Source organism: Oryzias latipes, chromosome 1 (genome assembly GCF_053564925.1).
Source record: "Oryzias latipes strain Hd-rR chromosome 1, Olatipes_Hd-rR_3.1".
NCBI classification, from domain to species: Eukaryota; Metazoa; Chordata; class Actinopteri; order Beloniformes; family Adrianichthyidae; genus Oryzias; species Oryzias latipes.
This window is the reverse complement of record NC_136237.1, coordinates 5,860,001-5,882,253: the sequence shown is the minus strand read 5'-3', so window position 1 is coordinate 5,882,253 and position 22,253 is coordinate 5,860,001. Positions and strand designations below refer to the sequence as shown.

The 22,253-nt window shown below is 36.5% G+C and overlaps 3 long non-coding RNA genes across 4 annotated transcripts; 2 read left to right on the top strand and 1 right to left on the bottom strand.

The window, feature by feature from the left end:
• Nucleotides 1–1,270: 1,270 nt before the first annotated feature.
• LOC144995115 (uncharacterized) lies at nucleotides 1,271–2,942 on the bottom strand. The gene is made up of 3 exons (XR_013658760.1): nucleotides 2,810–2,942; nucleotides 1,909–2,004; nucleotides 1,271–1,411 (listed from the first exon to the last, which is right to left on the bottom strand). It is a non-coding gene; the product is annotated as an uncharacterized LOC144995115 (long non-coding RNA).
• Nucleotides 2,943–9,851: 6,909 nt separating this feature from the next.
• On the top strand, nucleotides 9,852–12,634 carry LOC144995101 (uncharacterized). The gene is made up of 3 exons (XR_013658744.1): nucleotides 9,852–11,939; nucleotides 12,052–12,252; nucleotides 12,502–12,634. It is a non-coding gene; the product is annotated as an uncharacterized LOC144995101 (long non-coding RNA).
• Nucleotides 12,624–16,520, top strand: LOC144995085 (uncharacterized). 2 transcript variants are annotated; one of them, XR_013658718.1, is made up of 7 exons: nucleotides 12,624–12,762; nucleotides 13,751–13,797; nucleotides 13,892–14,113; nucleotides 14,817–14,917; nucleotides 14,992–15,163; nucleotides 15,247–16,226; nucleotides 16,336–16,520. It is a non-coding gene; the product is annotated as an uncharacterized LOC144995085 (long non-coding RNA). The 2 variants fall into 2 exon arrangements; XR_013658724.1 differs by having other exon boundaries at nucleotides 15,247–16,258.
• The last annotated feature ends 5,733 nt before the right edge of the window (nucleotides 16,521–22,253 follow it).

The window sequence follows — 22,253 nt, the reverse complement described above, 5'->3', positions numbered from 1 at the left end:
CTACATATATTTTTTCTGCATTAAGTCTTCCTTGTGTAAAATATCCAAAAATAATATGCTCGTAAAATAATCTATAATCTTCACATAGATGAGTTCTTATAAAATGTATCACATCTTTCCAAAATAGTTGAGTGAAATAGCAAAACCAAATAAGATGAGGCACAGTTTCTGGTGAGGAATGACAGAATGAACAGTTTATGTCCAGATCTTTTTTAAACTTAGTAAAGAAATGTTTCACTGGATAAAATTTGTGAAGAATTTTGAAAGAAATTTCTCTGATTTTATTGGTGATGAAATACTTTTGTGGCAGGGTCCAAACCTTTTCCCACTGAATTCTACATCCAAAGCTGTTCCAGTATGAGATAACATACGGTTTTGTGGCAATCTCATTTTGAAACAGAGAACGGATACTTTGATTATTCCTGCTAGCTGAAAAACATACCTTTCCACACCACAAGTCTGTTAATTTGGGATTTCTTGCTTGTTCATGTTAGCGTCTGCACTGTAATCCCTAGCGAGTTGACTGAACTTAAAAATTATTTTGTAACAGATTACGCAACAGTTTAGTTATATTATTAAAACTTTTAAGTTAACATTTATTAAAATTCATATTGTCAGTTGGCTTATTTTATAAATAAAGTTTGATTTGATTTGATTTGATTTACATTTGTATTATTTCATATAAAAAATATTAAGATTCCTCAACTTATAAAAGAGAGACTAACTATATTTTTATATTACTCAACTCATAAAATATGTAAAATTCACTCAAATGCTTTATAAATTCTTTAACTCATTAAATGTGTAGCATTGAAAATATTTAAAATTCTTCAGCTTAAAATGTATTCTAAACAGAGATATTGATACTGCCCCACTACATTTTAAAGGCTAACATTGATAAAAACCAACAAACGTGAAGGCCACACAATAGTGATTGCTTAATACACTTTTTTTAATTGCTCTTTAAAAAAAAGCACAAATATCAAGAGGATGAAGAAACAGTAAGTGCAATAAAACTGCATTATAAGAGTGCCACACAACATATTGACAAAAAGAGTTGGTTTTGTATTGTACGGCAGAAAAAGCAAATGATCACAACAAAACACATTAGTTACATAACACTTAAACCAACAAATAGTCCATTCTGGAAGACTCACTCAACGAAACATTCTTCAGCGTCAATAAATGTCCTTTCAGTGGTTTGCTGTCCTCAAGGCTCAAGACAGCATTCTGAATAAATATGAAGGCAAGTTCTAGTTTTTTGGGGTGCTGTAGGTCCAGAGCATAGATGTCCCCGAAGAGTTAGAAGAGATTAGTCAGCCAGATCTGTGGGACCACTGACGGCAGCATCAGGAGCATCACCACGACAACTGAGAAGATACCCACAGAAGTGTCTGTGAGGTCTGGTATTCTGGAAAATACAAAACAAAAAACACAGATGAGTTCAGACCCTCAAAGATATTCATCACACTAATGTCCAAAACTGACATTCCTGCCATCTGTCAATGGGAATCTTTTCATGTTAACATTCTGTTAGCTTTTAATCTACTGGCTGTGATGTTTTAAGGACCAACTCCAATTAAAATTGTGTTTTTAAAAAGTTCTTTAGCATTTTTCTGAAAAGTGAGGACATTTATAAAATAATTTAAGACTAAAGCTTCATTTTTCTTTATTCAAATAATGATGGATCAGGACCAGAAAAAGGTAAATGAAAATGTTCCCACTCCTTCCAATCAGGAGTCCCTGATGTTCGCCTTTCATCTTCCGTCTCATTTTTAAAACCATTTAAAAATATCACTCAGTTTACAAACTACAAACAATTGCCCTATTTATTATGTCACTCAATAAAATCTCAATCAATATTAAAGGATTAGTGAAAAACATTGACAGGGAGTCATGTACACTTACTGTACAGGTCTTGAAGAAGTTGGAGGCATCTTCATGCAGATAAACAGGAAGTGCAAGGAGGACAAGTGCCCGTCTCATGTTCACGTCACGCTGGTCCTAAATAATAAAAAGAAATATCCATTACCATTGAAGCAAATGCAGAGCAAACACTTCCAATATTTATTTAAGGAACTTTAAGAAATAATAAAATGATACCTTTTCTAGATGTCTATTTCTAGTGAGAGTACAATACAGTGTTCATGGCATGATCCACTTCAGGTCAAAGACCCAAAGTCATTTTTAAGGCAAGTTACACCTTGGCTTCTTACAGCTGTTTACAAATGATTTGTTATCCGTTTTTGAATTATGCACATTAGAAATTCACCTGGAGGTCATAAATCCTAACCAAGCTAGCCAGTTCCTGTCTGTTTTGGTGGACTTAGTCTCAGAAAAGGGCAAGTTTACACAAACATGTAAAAACTGCACAATTTCCTCTGACTGCATCTACTCTACATAAACCATTTTAGATCTTGACAGATGAGTTTTCATGGTTTCAAATGATGGAATGGTGCTAATGCAACATCATTTTATTATTGTAATATACTGTCATAAAGACATGACAATATTCCAAAGTGTCTCCACATACATTGCAGTGGAAACACTTTGGAATATTTGCTATGTAGTACTGCAGTATTATATGTAGTACTGCATAGTGCCAAAGTAACAGAACACAACTTGCACCTCCATTCCATTGTGCCACCTTCAGCCTGCAATCTAAATATGTTTAGTTAAATTGTAAATAATTTCAACTCTATTTAGACCTTTGGCTAGTTAAAATGTGCATAAATGTTTCCATGCTGCCGTATAAATCTAATAATGGTAATAGTTCAGGATGAATGCATTAAATAAGTATAAAACTCACCCACTGACACCTCTTTTCTGGTGAAATGGTGACTTTCTGGTGAACTTTCTGAAGTTCAGTATCTGAAAAAGTCCAAAAGAGATTTTTCAATGTTAAAAAATGTTTCAATTATATTCTGATCAAAAAACATTTATTGCACTACACAACCCATTGCATTTTTTGTTTTTTTAAAATAGCTCTAGACAAATAACTGAGACAAGTTACCTGGCTGGCCTTGGCGTCTACCTGGAGGTGAAACACTGGACACTCTGTAGTTCGGTACCTGAACACAACACGAGCACGTTGATTAATTTATTTTTACAAAAACCTTTTTTATAATGGAGATCAGTGATTTATAAAAGCTTAAAGCTGCATTCAAAACCCAATGCTTCCATGTAGCAACCAGGCTTAAAACTGTTGGCGGTAGCTCCTCCCACACAACCGTTAGAGGCTTTGAGTGACATTTTTGGACATGTGTCCAGCAGCAAACTTTAGCCACAAACAGAGGCCTCCAACGCGTATTCCACACGCGGATCACGTTTAGTGTGATTGCAGCATAACAGATCATTTCTACCTCTGAAAAAAAAAAAACCTCATCACTGTCGTAACTTACGGGCAGAAATGCATTTTGGGTTTGGCTCGCCATACGTCTGCTATGACAAACTAATCATGTATACATTGCCACATTAAGCTCTAAAACAATCGTAACACACATATGTTTAAACAACAGTAAACCACATTTACGGTAGTATAAGAGCATTTTTAAAGCATTCATTCAAAATAAACCATGAACGATACTTACCAAATTAAATCAGGGCTGAAGACAAGACGGCACCATCAGCGATGAGGCGGATGGAAAAAAAACCCGAGGTTGGGGCGTCTTGAAGCGGGACGAAATTGCAACGCTTTGCAGAAAAATAAAATGCTCGACTTTCAATTTCAAACGTCGCATACTCGCATTCGGCAAATCCAACATGGCCACCTGAGCTAACGTAGAGAAAACGAAAGACCCTCCCACCAGTACGTGATGACGTTATGACGCTACTTCAGGGATCTTAAAATTTTTGAGTGCTAGATACAAATAAGCTTTAAAATATTTAGCACTGTTAAGTTAAATTTGAAAAAATCTTGATAGAGCTTAATACTTTATAGTTGAATCAACTACAAAATGACATTTAAGTTGTGTAACCTTAATAGTTATGAGTCAGTACAAGTGATAGGGTTTAGAGTGTGTTCAAAATGGGAGGTGGCGGGCTCTCGTCCAATCAGAGCACGAGAAATCATCTGCCTTCCGTTTCATGCAAAGTGCCTTCCTTTTCATTCAAAGTGCCTTCCTTTTCATGCAAAGTCACTTTCGTTTCATGCATACTCCTCTCTCACACACACATATAAACTCTTCCTCACACGTACATATATACTTGTCTTTCACATACATACATTCTTTTTTAAGAGTGACAATGAGAGTGAGAATGTATGTATGTGTAAAGTAATATATATGCATGCGAGAGAGAGAGAATATATGGATGTGCAAGTGAGAATATATGAATGCGTAAGAGAATATATATGCATGCGAGAGAGAGAATATATGGATGTGCAAGTGAGAATATATGTATGCGAAAGAGAGTATATATGACTGTGAGAGCAAGAATGTATGAATGTGAGAGAGAGAATATATGGATGCGTAAGAGAATATATGTATGCGAAAGAGAGTATATATGACTGTGAGAGCAAGAATGTATGAATGTGAGAGAGAGAATATATGGATGCGTAAGAGAATATATGTATGCGAAAGAGAGTATATATGACTGTGAGAGCAAGAATGTATGAATGTGAATGGTTCAGAATAAATAATGTCTTATACGGCCCCTCATAGCAGAGGGTTCCACTTTAAAGTCCATATAGAGGCAGACTACAAAAAACAGGTGGTTTAAAAAAAATGGATGGTTTTCCAGACGCTCAAAGCGCTTACAATGTATCCATTCACTCCTCATTGATACTTGGTGATGGTAACTACTGTTGTAGCCACAGCTGGGGCAGACTGACAGAGGCATGACTGCCAGTTCGCGCCTACCATCACCAGGACATTCATGCACACCGACACACCAGCGGAGCTGGACTGGAGGCAAGTTGGGATCGAACCGCTGACCCTTCGATCATTGGACGACCCGCTCAACCGCCTGAGCCACTGCCGGCCTTTGAAGTTCAATAATTGACATGTGCAGCCAGAGAAAGCTCAGAGTGAAGAGACACACACACCATACATACCGCAGCACGCGCTAAAGGAGTTGTAACGATGCACTCAAAACATGAGGTGGAAAACCATTAATATGTTTAAATTTGTGGAAGTCTACATATTTCCTTAATACATCAAAGCAAGTTGTACATCGTTTGTTTCATGATGATTACATTTCTTTTATAACAATTAAAGAGAGCAGATATTAGCAACTACAACACTGACAGATGGCAAGACCTCAGCTTCAGCAACATTAGCTTGTTTTTACAGTGAAAATACCGGAGAGACTATGAGACTGAATCAGGAATATTTCATAATTGGAGCATCTCTTTAAATTTTCAACAGAATATTTTTTGTGTGGATATCTTTAATGCTTCTACCAGATCTTGCAGTTCAGCAGGGACATGTGCACAGATTCAATTTGAATGTATACACAATTCTTTTATTTACTCTTTCAAATATTTATTTTATTACGTTATAAATGACATTAAGATTAACTTTGAAATTCAATAATTGATGTTTAAAAGGTCATTGCTTGGCTATATTTGAACACACACATCATAGCAGAACTTTGTTACACTATCATGCCACTGCAGCCTCATGCAGGTGCTATTTCATTTGCCTTACCCTTTCAAGTAGCATTTGTTTTTCCTCCAATTTCTGCCTGAGACTATGCGGGGAAAGAGCAGAGACAGGAAAAAAATGAAGATCGGGTCATTTTAGGGAGTGTAGCAAAACTTAACAAGACTGCATGAAAATGAGTTTTGAGACTAGTGCAGGGGTTTTCTAAAATTTTTTAAAAAAAAGTAATTATAGTAATACCTAAGCAAGCATAGCATGATAAATGCATCTGAAACATTCGGTTAAAGATGATGAAAGTAGACCTAAAATTCAGACAGGTTAATAGGAGAAAAATCTCTTACAAAGAATAATTGGAAAGTCTAATTATATGTCAAAATTACTTTCTGATTTAACATTGGGATACATGTAACCATGTGGCATTATTACAACAAATGGCAGTTTTGCTCACTTACATTTGATGTAAAGAGACTGAATCTTACAAAAATAGCACAAGTTTGACATCAGCTTTGTTCCGCACAGGTTTACCCTCCAGTTTCCTCACATTTAATGGACAAAAAGTGGAAGATTGATGTGAAAGGCAGTAATGGAGAAGGTCAGATGACCGACACAGAGAGAGGAGTAAGTGGGTACAGTTGGCAAGCACGAAAAAACAAAGTGAAAGATCAAACATCAAGGGAGAGAATAACCTCAGATAGGAGCTTCCACTCAGTCTCTCACACAGTAATTGTAACAGATAGTTCTTGGGAGCCCTCAAATTATTTACTCTGTGAATCTCTGTGTTTACCAAGGAAAGATTGGATAGGGACCCTCTCAGGACTGTTGTTTCTGCAAAGTTATACCAAAAATTCTTTGCTATTTTAGGCAGAATACTTTTGAGTGCTGTGTACATTGTGTTTTTGATTAAGAATTTTAATGATTCCTTTTTTTAATCTGGACCTTGTATTTATTGATAATCATTTAAAATTCTTGGCTGGCTTAACACTTTTCTTTGGAGAATGATTCCAATGTTTTCTCGGTCCAATACTTTCTTGCATTCGGTCCTTTTCACAAAAAATTTAAACACTCGGCAAAGTTTCCTTATTTATATGGACACTGCCAATTGTTCAAATTATTGTGAAAAGCAGATATGTTTTGGCATCTCCTAAAGGGGAAAAACAACATTAGCCACCGTTTAGTGATCTGCATTGAGATAGGAAACCTGAATCTCTTGTAGAGTTAGATAAGCTGATTCTTCTCTAAGAGTTCTGGTACATCAGCTGTCCGTCCTGGCGGGGGATCCCTTCTGCATGTGGACACAACTGAGGTTTCTTCCTTTTTTCTGGAATGCGTTATTTTAGGAGTTTGTCCTTACCACGGAGGAGGGTCTTAAGGGTGGGGATGCCCAGTTTAGTTAGTCTGTTTAGTTTGTTCAGTTTAGAATTTTTTCCTATTGAATGCTATGTGTTCATGATCCCTTTGATTTTATGTTTACTTAACAATTACCGGACAGTGGACGCAAAAACATTTTTATATTTTTGACACAAATGGAACCTCATATTTTTGTGTCCACTGTCTATGTCTGTTTATGTACGGTTTCCAAACGAGGCAGAAGACAAGAAGAGAAATTATTAGAGTTCGGGTTGGGTTTTTATTTTCCACCTGTTTTGCCTGGAAGAAGAAAAAAACGGGACAATTTTCCTTTACCGAAAGGGACTCGGGTGAGTGTTAAAAAATATATTTATATTTGCATTCAATTGATACGTAACAATGTTTATTTGTAAATTTCTTGAAATGGCAGACTCAGGCAGTAAACTTATGTTGTTTTATGTCACATTTCAAGTTCGTAGTTCAAGTTTGTAAACGTTTTGGCGCGTTATTGTTGGCTTCGCCCGGACATTCCATCCGCCATTGCTGGCTGCGTAACTTGAAATAATTCTGTTAAAAAATATATATATATATATATATATATATATATATATATATATATATTTATTTTACAGATTGTCAGGTCTTTTGTTTTGCTTATGAAAGTGTATTTTATGTTGGAATGATAGACAAGTAAGATTATATGGAGTCCTATACTGTTGATAATTAAATAAATAAATATGACCTCATGCAAATACACAACTTTCACTGACAGACAGACTCATTCTGCTGAAAAAGCTTTTCATGAAATAAATAAGTCATTCTGAAAAACAGCAACGTAACAAACATACTTTGAAAAATATTGATTTTGAAATCCGAGTTTCGGAAAAAAACATAGAATTATAATGATATTCAACATGATTAAAATTAATCTTTTAAAATGCTGTTTTAAAATAATGAACAGATATTTAAAGCAAAATGAAATATATTGAATAATATAATGGCTAATTCAAAATCTGTGAGCAGGTTTTTCCCAATTTCATGATCTCTTTATATATTTATGAGAGATTTATTGGTTGATTGTGTATTTGAACAAGGTCATGTTTATTTATTCACTTATGAACAGTTTAGGACTCCATAAGATTAGGCCGAAGAAAGAAAGAGAACGGATTCATTTTCGAGATCCAAGTGCGGAATGAAACAAGATGGCGAGCCATCCCTCAACCCTGAACCAGTGTTAAGGTCACCCTAAGGACCAAGCGCCCCCCTGCTGGACATTGGACAAGCCCTTTCTAATTAATATTAGCGATTTATGACGACTTATTATGAATCCACTGTGTTCTGAAGATAAAAAAATGGGTGGTTTATTTAAAAATACATTTAAATACATTTTTTGGCAAAAATTGTTCAGACGCAATGCATTGTGGTCTAAATTTGTCAATCTAGTGAGCGTCAATGCACTTCTGGGAAAGTTCTATGGCATTGATTTTGGAATTGTAGATTTGGACAGCACCACAAAATGGCTAATGCACTATATAGTGAATAGGGTGGTAATTTGGACGCAACCTGGGTTTCTAAAGTACTTTCTGTTTGTTTTGTTTTTCAGTTTCCAGCAACGTTCTCTCTCTGCTTTTCCTTCCGCCCGTCGTGATGTCCTGTCCACCGGTTTTTGAGCTCCTGGACCTCTGGCCTGCTCTGAAAATAGAGTCAGAGGTAATATGGATCAGCTCTCCACTTAAAATGAAAAATTATGATTCTTACTCATTTGGCATCCATGTGCTGCTTTATAAATGTGTGAGATTTTTTTTTCAATTTTAATTGAAGTCTATAGTTGCGTTTTTCTCCTCCTGCTGTTATTTTTATTCAGATGTATGCAGAGTTTCAGCACAAGTCAGACCCTGCTCAACGCTTTTTATGCTGAACTTGACCATCATCTTCCTCGACTTATTACCATATTCAGACAAAAGGCATCAAAAACTGGGTGGGGGGACTGCAGGTGCTCTGGTAAAGCAGGTAAATCAATTATTTGAAATCTCAAGTTTATCCAGTAGTGATGACTGTTTTACTGTTTTGTTTTAGTTTTTTTTTCTTCTTCTTTTGACATTTAGCTTGATTTTCTACCCCTAATATTACATTTTGTCCACTTTATATTTGCCATTTGTCTGATTGCATTGCAGATGTGAACAAATTGTCAAAAGCTTTGATAAGTAAATTGACTTCTGCATCTGTAGCTCTTTGTTTTTTTTATGTAAATAGGAAATCCAGGACATTCACACCAAGCACACTACTGTTCTTCATGCTTTGCCTGTTTATCTGCATGAGGATGTCTCTGGTGTTTTCAAAACATGCAGAGTGAGTTTGTATAAGTAACCAAAAGATACTACTGTTTATTATGTAAATGGTCCATCAAAATGCCAACGTCATTTTCTTTAGTCTATCTATACAGTTTTCATAAATGGTCTTTTTTCTTTGGTGTCGCTACATAGGAACTGAATTGGCATATTGTTTCCTGTGATAAGATCTTCAGTAAGACAAACTTGAACAGTATTAGTTCATCAGCTTAATATGTCTATTTCACTGCATTTAAATTCTCTGGCAAGTTGATCGATTTGTGGGTAGAACAGGTGGTTTTGTTTTTATCACTATAGAGGTAATGGATTTTAACAGGGCTCTCTTAAATAAAGATACACTATATTTTCTTTTGATTTGATTATGATTGGCATATTTGTTTTTCTTTTTTAAAATTAATTCAGGATGAGTCTGATGAGCCAGAGCTTGATGGTGTCGCAGTGGAGCTTCTTACTGTCATCGATGACCATCCCACAAGTCCAGTGCACTACGAGCCCGTAAAAATCTCTGTTGTGATGAAGTGGTCCGTTTCCCCAGATTCGTTGATGCCTTCGTGGTCATGTTTGGACTCATCTATATAATGCATCTCAAATATCCCAAAGTACTGACCAGAACATTTGAATTTACTCAAACGATTTTACTTGGTCTAGAAGGTGGTTAACTACCAACCAGGTTGCAGACCCTCAAAAATGACTTGATACATATGTAAAACTAAGTTGAAATAAGGAGGCATAAAGCATTAGTTATCTCCCTTTTTCTAAATATGCATAAAAAATATTGCACTACTCTGCATTTGGTCAGCCAGTAGGCTCAAAGTTCACACTGTCTTGACGTTTTTATTAAGTGTAATTTTCTTTCATTTCAACATTGCACAGAAGGGAATGAGCAAATAGGATTTTTGGGCAGATATTTAAAACATTGTGCTTTATTTAAGTTACCGTTACTCATTGCTTTTTGGGCAATCATTTCCCTAAAAGTATTTAAGTTTTGAAACCCATTGTTTTGAGTTTACTGTCTTAAAAAATTTGATGACCCCTGTACAAGAAGGTAACTAATAAAGATTAAGTTCTGTTAAGATAAAATTGTTGTTGTGTACTTATTTTTTTTTAAGTTATGCAAACTGTGGCTTGAAAACTCGAAACTGCTGAGTCATAGTAACTGATGACAATTGAGTTGTCTTAACAGGAAAATGTAAGTCAAATTTAATGCCAATGTTGGATTTGAACAAATTAACACTTTTAATTTTACTGTTATAAAATAATACAAGTAGCACACAATTTAATTTTTTGTTATGGAAGATCTGACTCTTAAGTTAATCAACTTAAAATAATTGTGGTAACTTGTTCTGGTTTACAGTGTAGCATCACAGCTACTGGAACACATTTCTCACCAATAATGTGGATTCAAAGCTAAACACATAGATTTCAGCCGCGCTACATCTCTCAAAATGACAGCTGAGTTGTTAATTGCTAAAGCTAACACCCTGATAGTGACGCCTCTCTGGTCTTCCACAGCTTGCTCTGCTAGAACAGCAAGAGCTGTTTTCCGTGGTTATAGTGAAAAGACTCGTAAAATCGTGCTCAGAAATTCAATTCAATTCAATTTTATTTGTATAGCCCAAAATCACAACAACAGTCGTCTCGATGGGCTCGAAGTAAAACAAGAACTCAAAAGGATCACGAATACAAAGAGTTCAATAGGAAAATACTAAAATGAACTAACAAACTGACTAAGCTATACTGGCATCCCTGCCCTTAGACCCCCCTTCGCCGTAAGGAAAAACTCCCAAAAAAACCGGATTCCGGAAAAAACGAAGAAACCTCAGGGGTGTCCACATGAAGGAGGGATCCTCCCCCAGGACGGACAGGCGATTTACCAGAACTCTTAGAGAAGAATTAACTTATCTAAATCTACAACTACATACATAAAGTCCAGCAGACGAGCTTCATCCAGCTGTGGTTGGGGGGACAGTCAAAGGCGCAAGGCAAGAAACTGATCTGAGAGCTGCTGGGCCTAGCGGAACAGCAACAACCTCTGATTGGCTGTTAAAAGCAGTTCCCCCTTATGAGGGGTTTGGTGGACTGGGTGATGTTTTCAAGCATTCTAGGACATTAAAACCTTGCAGCTGGAAATAAACTAAAGTATTCAATGGATTCATTTTTAATAATGAAAATATACAATAAAAACTCAGTTTACAAGAAAAGCTTCCTATCAACCAATCTGACCAATCCCCTGCCGCTTAGTTCCTCTTGGCATTATGGCTAGTGTAGTCAAATAAGGTTCATGACAGCTTTTATGCTTTATGCACAATATAATCATTTGGACCTCTGGGTCTGAAAAATACAGTACATATGTAGTAAAATGACATTTTTCACTAATGTTTTAGTATTTTTCATATTGTATCGATTGAAATGTAAAAGTAACGTGTAACTTAGCAACAGACTGTGACATCACTGATATCAGAGAACCCCATTTTATAAGTTGCTTAGCAACACGGTTAAGCCATAACATTTTTCGACCTCTAAAGTGAAGCACGTATTTTGAGACTAGGGAAAGGTTTTCCGATTTACTCAGGTTTTTGTGAAATAAACAGGGAACGATCACGGACAAAAATTCTGCTATTGGACAATGCAAAATATACTGGTAAATGAGAGTCCCGTCAAACCTTTCAGTTACATGTTTGCTTCGTAAAAATGCTAAAGTTTGTTTTTTGTGTTGCTATGACAATATTTTAACTCATCCTGCTTTTCCAAAGAAGTTGAGGGGAAGACCAGTCCTGAAAAGAAGAAAAAGGTGCCGTTCCCTGGGCCAATTGAGACTCCTGAATTTGAGCCTACAAAACCATCTACCAGCACCCAAGACAAAACCCCAGTGAGAAAACACAAGAAAAAATGACAGGAAGACAAAGAGGAAGAAGAAATAATAAAGCCAAAGAAGATGAAAACTCCTCTGAAAGGTAAATAAGCTGACACAGACCCCAAACAACATGACAACCTGTAGGCTACTGGTAAATGAGAGTCCCGGCAAAACTTTTAGTTAGTTACTTTTAGTTTTTTCTTAAACTCATATAGCTTTTCATATAAAAGCCCCTAACACATTGATATGCTTCTGTTGAACTCGAGCAGTAAACTGTGAAGATATAAGACATATTTTATAGTGATGAAGCTGTTTTGTTGTTTTTTTTTTTTTTTTTTTCCATTTTTAGAGTCTAGCACTAGCATAGCACAAGAAGATGAGACATATTCAGATGGTGAACAAACCAAAAACGTTGAGAGGAAGCCTTTCCCTAGATAGAAGAAACCGAAGAAGAAACATAGAAACCATGAACCAATTGAGTCTTCTGAATCTGAGCCTTCACAACCATCTACCAACACCCCAGTGAAAACACTAAATAGAAGAAAAAGACAGGAAGACAAAGAGGAAGAAGAAACAATAGAGTCGAAGAAGATGAAAACTTCTCCAAAAGGTAAATAATCTAATTTTTAATTATAAATGAACTAGGGCTGCACGATATGAGGAAAACTCGCGATGTGAGATATTGGTGATTAATATTGCGATAACGATATAATTTGCGGTATATAAACAAATGAACCAACCAACAACATCATTTCCATTTCAATGCAACAGTATAAAAATTATACTCCAAATGACCCTTGTCGACATAGGAGGCAAACATCATACATAAAAGGGCTCATCTGATTGATCAACAACGTAAACGGCTCCTTCCGATTGGTTAAATGCATAAAAGGGATTTATTTTATTTATTCAATATTTCAAGCTGCCATGGGTTTGTTTTAGCACATTTAACCCTTGTGCTATCTTAGATGACCCCCCCCTTACTTTGACATGTTCTCCCTACCATGACAAAGGTGGATAAAGGTGGAAAGATTTCATGTAATCCATGGACACCAGTGAAGATCACAAATCATTGAAGAAAAAAGGTTCAGAGCACTGTTTAGTGGGTCTAGATGACCCCACTCCCAATGTTAAAGTGCCTAGGATAGCACAAGGGTCAAGGTAACCATTTATTGCGATTTTCGCCGTCTTTTGCGGTATGCATATTGCACAGCTTGATGTCGCGATAACGATAAATTTGCGGTATATTGTGCAGGCCTAAAATGAACTAAGATTGCATTTCTGAATTTTTGTGTTCAGATAAATTTGAAGCCAAGTACTTTGCTGTAGGAGGTTATAGATCCATATACAGTGGCTTTCGCAAATCTGACAACCTACCAGTAAGTGTTTTGTATGCAGCTACAGTAAATGAGCTACAGACTTTTTATAAATCATGAGAAAAGTACTTGGGTATATTAATTTATAATCAGACTGTTGATGTTTGTGGTTTAATTGGTCTAAATTAAAATAGATTTTGATGGAGGGGAAATCTAAATGATCCCAGTTAGTCTCCTGTCAGTCATCTCACAGTCAGAAATACTCTTGTTTGTGTCTTGCAGGTAGCCATCAAGCACATTTCAAATGTAAAATCCCAAATAAAGAAATGGTAAGTTGCTTGAGACAAATTCTTCTGAGTATCTCTGCTCTAAATGGGTTTCTGTGCTTCTCTTCCTCATGCTCTCTTTGTTTTGATTCTTCAGGAGGATGGCAATGGAAAAATGGTTCCTTCTGAAGTGGCCATAATGTTAAAGTTACACGATGAATCCATTCATTCAGATGGAAAAGCACCGCCAGTAGCCCTGTTGGACTGGTATGAGATAGGCAGAGAAATCCTCCTGATCATGGAGAGACCAATCCCTTGTGAGGACCTACTTGATTACATTGATAGCAAAGGAGGCACACTGCAAGAAGAAGAAGCCAAGGTAGGCCCGTGTGCAGTCTGTGTTGGTTTGAGATGTTCTGTTTCTGCAGAAACTTCCTGAAGCTGAAACGTTTATTCAATGCCACCTTGTTTCATAAAGTAGTTAAGTGTTCAATGCAGAACCAAAAGTAGCTTTCAGCAGGGTCAGAACATTAAAAAGAAGAATACTTCTAAAGCTACATATACACTGGGCATGTGATGCGTGATCAAGAACGTGCTAAACGCGGCTTCTTGAACACCCATTTAGCCCATGGTGTTTACACTGGACAAGCAGGGGCGGGCTTCTTCGCCTTTATCCACTATTTCCCAGCCCATGTCTGCCACCTACAGTTCGAAGAGGCTTGGTGCAAAATGTTGAAGCAGAGCAAATCTCTCGATTTGGGCACAAAATGTAAACTTTTGTGAATTGGAGGGGATGTCATTCATACTTCACAACTAAATATGAGTTCCCTATTGATCAAAATTTAACCTGGTTTGACTTGCAACACATGTTCAGTGGTCGTGCGTTTTGTACGTGGAGCTTGAAAACGGCCATAAAAAAGTGCATAGCGAGAGTTTTAAAGATGAAACCCACATTCACATAGACTTTTCATTGGAAATGAACCTGAACGAACGCATCTTGATGAGGCCGGTGTGAATGCTGTTTTAGAAGGAGACTTGCGCTTTGCTGCCTCAGCTTATTACTTATTTTTTATCCCTTTCAGATCATAATGAAACAGCTAATTTGCACAGCCACAAGCTCGTCTGATAGACTTTGGAGTGAGCTGCATGGCAGAAAAGGATTGTAACCTTAGAGGATTTTCAGGTAGAAGATCTGCATCTACAAATAAAAACGTGTAAAATGAGCATGATTATAACTAATGTTTATTTTTTTTCCAGGAACTCCCATAAATGCTCCCCCAGAAGCATTCCAGGGCTTTTATAGCCCTGGATCAACCACAATGTGGCAGCTTGGAGTAGTTCTGTATGAAACCCTCCATTACTGCAATGATTTCTCAACAATACATTTTCTCGAAGGGGATCAGATGGATTGACAATGAACTGTCAGAAGGTAAGAAATAATCTGTCTCTGCATGGATGCTTGCGCTCTGACCTTCATCTTTACTTTACTTTACTTTTCTTTTCTGACTCCAGAGTGCCAAGACTTTTTCCAAGCATGTTTAAATACTTCCGAAGAACAGCGCCCCTACCTGCAAGATCTCTTCCACCATCCATGGCTCAGACAAATCTAGGACAATATGGATGAGACCTTAAAGATGCTAAAACAAAGAAAAAGAAAACACAGAAACACACACACACAGCGACAGAGAACTCAGAAGTCTGAAATTTCAAAAAGTGTAGAAATTTTAGCAAAAATCACAAGCCTAAATTGACCTTAGAATATAAATGTAGAGTGTAAAGGAAAGTAATAAATACTAAAGTTTAGCTGCAAGTAGGGGCAAATGATGGCAATATTATAAAATGAAAGTTGGTTCAGTTTTTACTCTTAGTACTATGTAGGAAACTATATGCCAGATTTCAAATAGGAATTGGTTTAAAAAGTGGTATTTCCCATGATTACTAGGTCCTGTGTTTACCAACACTTTTGTTAAAGCACCCCAAACTTAAATGATACACTGCTTTTTTTTCAGTCTTCCTTTGCTTTGATGTTTGGAAACACGGCACTAGGCAGCGTTAAAAAAATGAATGTCGGTAAAAGAAACGTAGTAGTGAACTATGCCTGGGCAGGGCGAAGCCAGAGGAAACTCTGGTGGAGGCCCGCAGCTGTCCTGACGTGCAAATCGGTCTTCCGACCTGGGCATAGGGGCGAAAGACTAATCGAACCATCTAGTAGCTGGTTCCTTCCAAAGTTTCCCTCAGGATAGTATAATTGAAAATCCAGATGGGGTAGAGATACAACTAGTTAAAGGAAAACTGGACCAAGGCTCCTCATTCGCCATAAATGCCTTCTGGGTTCTCTGTCTCCACTGATTGTGCTAATGCTGACTCTCCTGGAAAGACCTGCCTAGTTTTCCTTGTTCCAGTGACCGGGACTCATCTGTGTTGATGAGTCAATGCCGTGTTCGGATGTCCTCCAGAGAGAGTTGGCAGGACCTTTTTAGTCTCAAACTTTGGTGAGTTATTCTAGACAATGAATGTAAAAAAAGTAAATGTCCCCAAAATAAAGCTGTAGATGTTACAGCAGTGTCATTTCCTGACATGCTGTTCTTCTCTTTTCAACAGGACTCTTTAGCGTGGAGGTGGTGGTGCTGGTGGGGGGGTTTGTTACAGTGTGCTGCTAGCACACTTTTTCTGCAGCACCTTTAACCCCCCTGCCGTGGTCTTCATAGAGAGCTTGGGCAGGAGAGCAGCGTGCACCACCCAAACCGGGTGGATTTAATTGGCAGAAAGAAAAACATAAAAACTAAGAGGGGACTGTTACTGGGAATGGTAGGGGAAGTACCCAGGCGCAGTGAGGATGAGGAGGCAGGAGAGTCCAGGGGAACAGGATCTTTAATAAAGTAAAACAGACTAACAAAACCAAAAACCACTGCAGAGCAGGCTAGAAAAACTCAAAACTGGAAATACACTTGAAACACTAGAAACAGGGACCATTAACCTACAAACTAAGGACGAGCCCAGGAGGAAGGGAATGACCAGACTTAAATACATGCAGACAACAAGACACAGGTGGAAACACTCAGGACTGATGGGGACTCAAAGTAAAACTCACAACAACGAAACAGGAAACCCTACAAAATAAAACAGGAAGTTAAACTCAAAACATCTCAGAACAAAAAACAACTGGAACACAAAAGCAGAAAAACCTAAAACCGTGACAGGGACGTGCAAAAACCAGACAAGACTTTTTAATTCATCTGCAAAAACATAAAATTAGAAGGTCAAAAATCATTTTAATTAGAAGCCTACTAAAGTCTAACAAGGTTGCATAGTGTTTAGGGAATCTGACTATTTTCCGAAAACAAGCAAATAGAAATCACAGTGTTAGCATTCCGAAGGAGCTTCTATATGACGGTGGTAGAGGGAAATCAGCTAATCACGAAAACATCAACATTTATAAAGTCTTTGTAATTTCCATAACAGATGTCAAATAATAAAAGAATATTGGACATAACCGAGATCAAATGAGGATTCAAATTGCTAAAGCATGCACCAAACGTATAAAGGGGAAAAACAGATTAGGAAGGGGCTACCAACCCAAACTGAATACAGGGGGGAAAGACACTTAGGGACAACCAAGAGTCTGTACTTAAAAAAAAAAATCTGGTCCCGTTACATGTGTGTGGGTTTTCTTCGGGACCTTTGGCCTTCTCCCACATCTTAAGACGTGTCTCAAAGTTTATTTGTTGCATACCGAAACCTAGCTTTTCTTGATAAATTGGGATTTAAAATTCTTGAAAAGCATCGGTAAAAATAGGACCGTCCAAACCTCAAACAGCTTTATACATAAACTTTTGCAGCTCTGACATAGCAAAAATAAGATAAAGAACCTGCACTAAAGCGTACTAGGTCTTCTAAAGCAAAAACAGTCAATTAAAAAGCACTTGCACGTCCCCCTAACTGTTTTTTATAAATTCAGCATTACAATTGGTGAAATAAAGAAGGCAAAATTGGAAGACTTGTCATGTTTTTTTCTCGTTTGTTTTTGTTGGTCAAACACAGAAACTTAAAAACAAGGTCTAATAATCCTCCAACAATAAACGAAAAAATCATGTTTTTTTTTCTCTTAACAGCATTTTAAAGCTTCTTTAACCATTTCTTAAATTACCAGTAATTGTGTTTAAAATAAACTTGAATGAGGTTATTGGTAGTGACAAATGGCAGTAAGAATATATATTACACTTTGTTTCAAAAGAAAATTATAGATATAAGTATTTTTAACTGAAAAGCAATTCTTTATAGGATTCTAAACGGTGAAGAAAAGTGGTGTGACCACATACTGATTGGAAGAAACATTGGCTTAGAGTTTGATAACTGTCTATACGTCCACCCACCTGCTAATAAAAAAAAACAATTTAACTTAATCCTGTGAATTTGAGATTTGGAAAAACAAAATCAAATTAGGAAGTACCACTGTAATCGTCCCTTTTTGAACATTCTCCAATATTTTCTAAAAACAATTGCATCAACTCTTCTATTACCCTTTTAAATTATTTCTTCAACAGTAACTAACTAGTGCAACAAAAACTGAACTTCAAACTTATGAAGACATTGCTGCAATGCAAGACAGTTAATATGTTGAAAGAATGTCCCTGCACGTTTAGCATTTGGTAAGGTTTTTGAAAATAATGACAAATATTAGGTTTTTCACCATAGAAAACTGAAATGTAGGTTTGACAAGATAAGGTTATGCAGAAAAACTAGTTTTTTATAAAAATGAGGTCTCAGTCACTGGTTGGAACTGGACTCCATTTTTTTTCCTTTTTTGGTCAAGAGTGGACAAAAACTTTTTAGTTGAACAGCAGGCTGAGCTGCTGACAGTATAAATGATGTAATCATGTTTTGAAACATTTGAAAAATATTAATCCTTATTTGGTCCCAACCTTCCTTTGAACTGAAGTTCAACATGATATTAGGGTAAAAGTCCTCAACCACATTGATCCTCTTGCTTCAAACGGAGGGAATTAGGTCAAAGTTAGCCACTTAAATAAAAAAAAGAGGGGAAGGGAACTCCTAACTTAATGTCTCACTGGAAATAAAAGTGCCTTTCCTAAAAGACAAAGAAAGTTTAAGTGTGCCAAGATCGCAGAGGATGTGGTACCGAATGCAGAGGACGTGCCTCACGGATGGGAACATTTTTAACAAACACAAGGAAAACTGAAACACAGGAACCTCAGAGGTGATAAAACACTTGAAATTAGAAAAGAAACAAAAGGGGTAACACTTTATATTAAGATTCTTAAACAAGCGTTTTTAATGCATTAACAAGCATTATAATAGAATTGTTAGGGTCTTAGTAAGACATTTATTGGTACAATAAGTCTAATGAAGTTTATTAAATTACTCAGTTAACACATTAACAAGCATTATTATTAGGATGTTTTTAAGATGCTAATGATACATTTATTGGCATTATAAATGCCTAACAAATGTCTCAGTGTTAGTAAGCTTAGTAAGATTTATTAACAACCTTTGTTAACAAATTCATGGGCTTTATTAATGTGTAAGATGCTACTAAGAAATTTATTAGCATTATAGATGTCTTGCAAAGACTTGAAAGTCTTAATAAGACTCAATAACATCTCAATAACATTTATTGGCATTATAAATGCCAATAAATGTATAATTAGCATCTTAAAAACATCCTAATAATAATGCTTGTTAATGTGTTAACGAAGTAATTTAATAAACCTTATTAGACTTATTGTACAAATAAATGTCTTACTCACACGCTAAACATTCTATTATAATGCTTGTTAATGCGTTAACAAAGCTCGTTAAGGAATCTTAATATAAAGTGTTATCAAAGTAATGTTAAATAAATGTTTTTAAAAAAAGTTGTATGTAGTTTGTAAATACTCTCTTACATAACAACGCATGAGTGTTACAATGACATACTGCTCATGAAATGTAGCTATAGAAGCATGCATCTTAACTGCTCCTGTACATGCTCAGCCAATGAAATGTCAATTGACGTTCAAGTAACTCTTCCATCAGTGAGCGGTTCACCATTAATGAAAGTAGCACAACTTAGGTAGCTGACATTCTCTTCTCCTCTTCAGCATCACAGTTGCATCAGAAATGGGAGCCAGAACTTGCAGACACCAGCAATCACAATGTCCTCTTCTGATGAAAGAGGGCTGATGTCAGTGGTCAGGCTGGTCAAACAGGTGTCTGGTGCTGTCATTATACCCTGAACCAGATTCAGCTCATTAGTTTTAGCCTTCCCATTCACTCCTACGGTGGTGAAAATCTTTCCTTCGAAACAACAAAACAATCACCTGAACTGTCAAAGCAGCAGTTTCTTTTCAAACTGGCTCAATTTTTACATTCTAATGTGGCTGAGGAACAAGTAATTACAACTGTGCAAGCTGAATTTAACATTTCTATTGTTTCTCTGAAACATGGTCTCACCTCTGCTTCTTTTTTTTTTTTATTTCAAACTCGAAATGAAAATAAACACTAGGGTTTTAAATGTCTATGAAGACTCTCATTCATCCAGGTTGGTTCCATTGTAGAAGGTTTAGGGGATGTCATCTGGACTTGGTTTTTAAAGTTGGAAGACGTTTCTTTCACCTCTTATCCAAGAGGCTTTGTCAATTCTGAAATAGCTGGTCTAAGAGCTGGTATATATGCAACTTTAAAAACCAAGTCCAGATGACATCCCCTAAACCTACTACAATAGGGTTTTAAATAGACAGATAAAACAAAACAGTGTCCTCTAAAAGGAGTGGGTAGAAGAAAAAATTTCTATGATATCTGAAAGCTAAACAGAAAAAAAAAAAAAAAACACCCTCATTACCAGTTGGGGCAGACAATCAACCTGACCAAGTCTGGTTCTGCTGGAAGAAAGCTTTCTTCCTAGTGTTCCATTGAGAACGACACCTAAACCCGTTGATGTAATCTTTTGTTCATTTAAACATCCCATTATTAAAACCAGTTGGCTTTGTTGTGAAATGATTGGATTTTAGGACTTGTAATTATTACATTTCAGTTTGATTTTTGTTGCTTCTAGTTTCAGCCTCTTAAAAGCTGTGACAAACAGTCGCTACGCACATTTTGCGCATATTGCACAAGTGAAAATTGATATGATTAAACTACGCAAAGTACACGTAAATTTATGTAAAAAATAAACATCTGCACTGTATACATGATATCAAAGTTATACATCGGTGGTACATGCCTGAAAGGTCTGTTTGACATACATGGAACAGTTGTGGAAAGTCACAAGTTTATGAATGCATCTAGCAAAGTCACAGACAATTGCGTAAGATTTACGTAAGAATTGAATACAAACGACCTAATTCTGAACCGACCAAAAATCTGGAACAGCTCAAAACCGAATTCACGTAAAGACCCATCGGTTGAAAATCCTTGACAAACATCTGCGCACATCAACGAATGACAAATACAACAAACACTTATGAATTAGATATATAATGTGCCATGAAAGATAGAAATTTTAAACGTGGAATATGTGCAAAAAGTATGTAGTGGTAGTGTGACATGGCCTAAAATAGGTGAACGACCTTGGGAGTATTTCAGGCAGACTACTCTAGCAGTGCGTTTACTTCGGTTAATCCTCCCTGCGGGCGGTACAGTCTAATCAACTCACCTGTTCAGCGTCTTACTTAAGTTCCAGGTGCGATCCAATCCCTGTTCATCCATTTCCGCGAGCTCTGCGTTCGTCACCCCACCCTCCTCGCCGTCTTCCACCTGTGAGCCCCAGTACGGGTAGTTTAATACCCAAAGTTTTCTATGGAGATCTTTGTTTTATGTATCTGAACGGAGCCTTATGCCAAACTAAAATTATGGATATAAATCTTCTTTACTGCATGAGTTGTCTGACTGAAATTAAGTTTCTGTTAGGTTAGTGTACAGTCCTTTGCAACCATTGCAGCATAAATATATTCAAACATATACATTATGTCAACAGATTCTATCTTTAAATTTCATATTCTGTTTCTTCTTACCATTTGTAATATCAAAGTGATTTTTTTTTAAAAAGTTTCTAAAAATTACAGCATAGAAGCTAAATCAAATATCATTTACCTTGAAGGTTTCTAAAGAGCTTTTGCAAAATAGTGGAGTAATAGTTTCAGTGCAATATGTTGTCTGAGCTTCAAAAAACATTTTCATTTTTTGGCCTAATGCCCAAATGAAAATAAGGTTGCTGTGGCCTTGTTGCTGTAAACACCCTCTGAAGCAGTGACCAAAATCAGGTAACCATAGAAACAAGATTATCGCTTGAAAACATTCCTACTCTTCAAAGTGCACGTTAATATCTTTGTTTTGGTCAGAAAGAATTTTACTTTAATACTTGAATTACAAAGATTATCTTTGAGTTCCAAATGTATTTTTCTTTTCCCTAACAAACACAAAGTACTGCTGCTCTTGATCTTTGACCGTGTGTTTGAGTGAACAGCATGAAGATAAACTAAAGTAAAGCAGTTCTGGTCATTTTCATCTCTCTTTGGGGT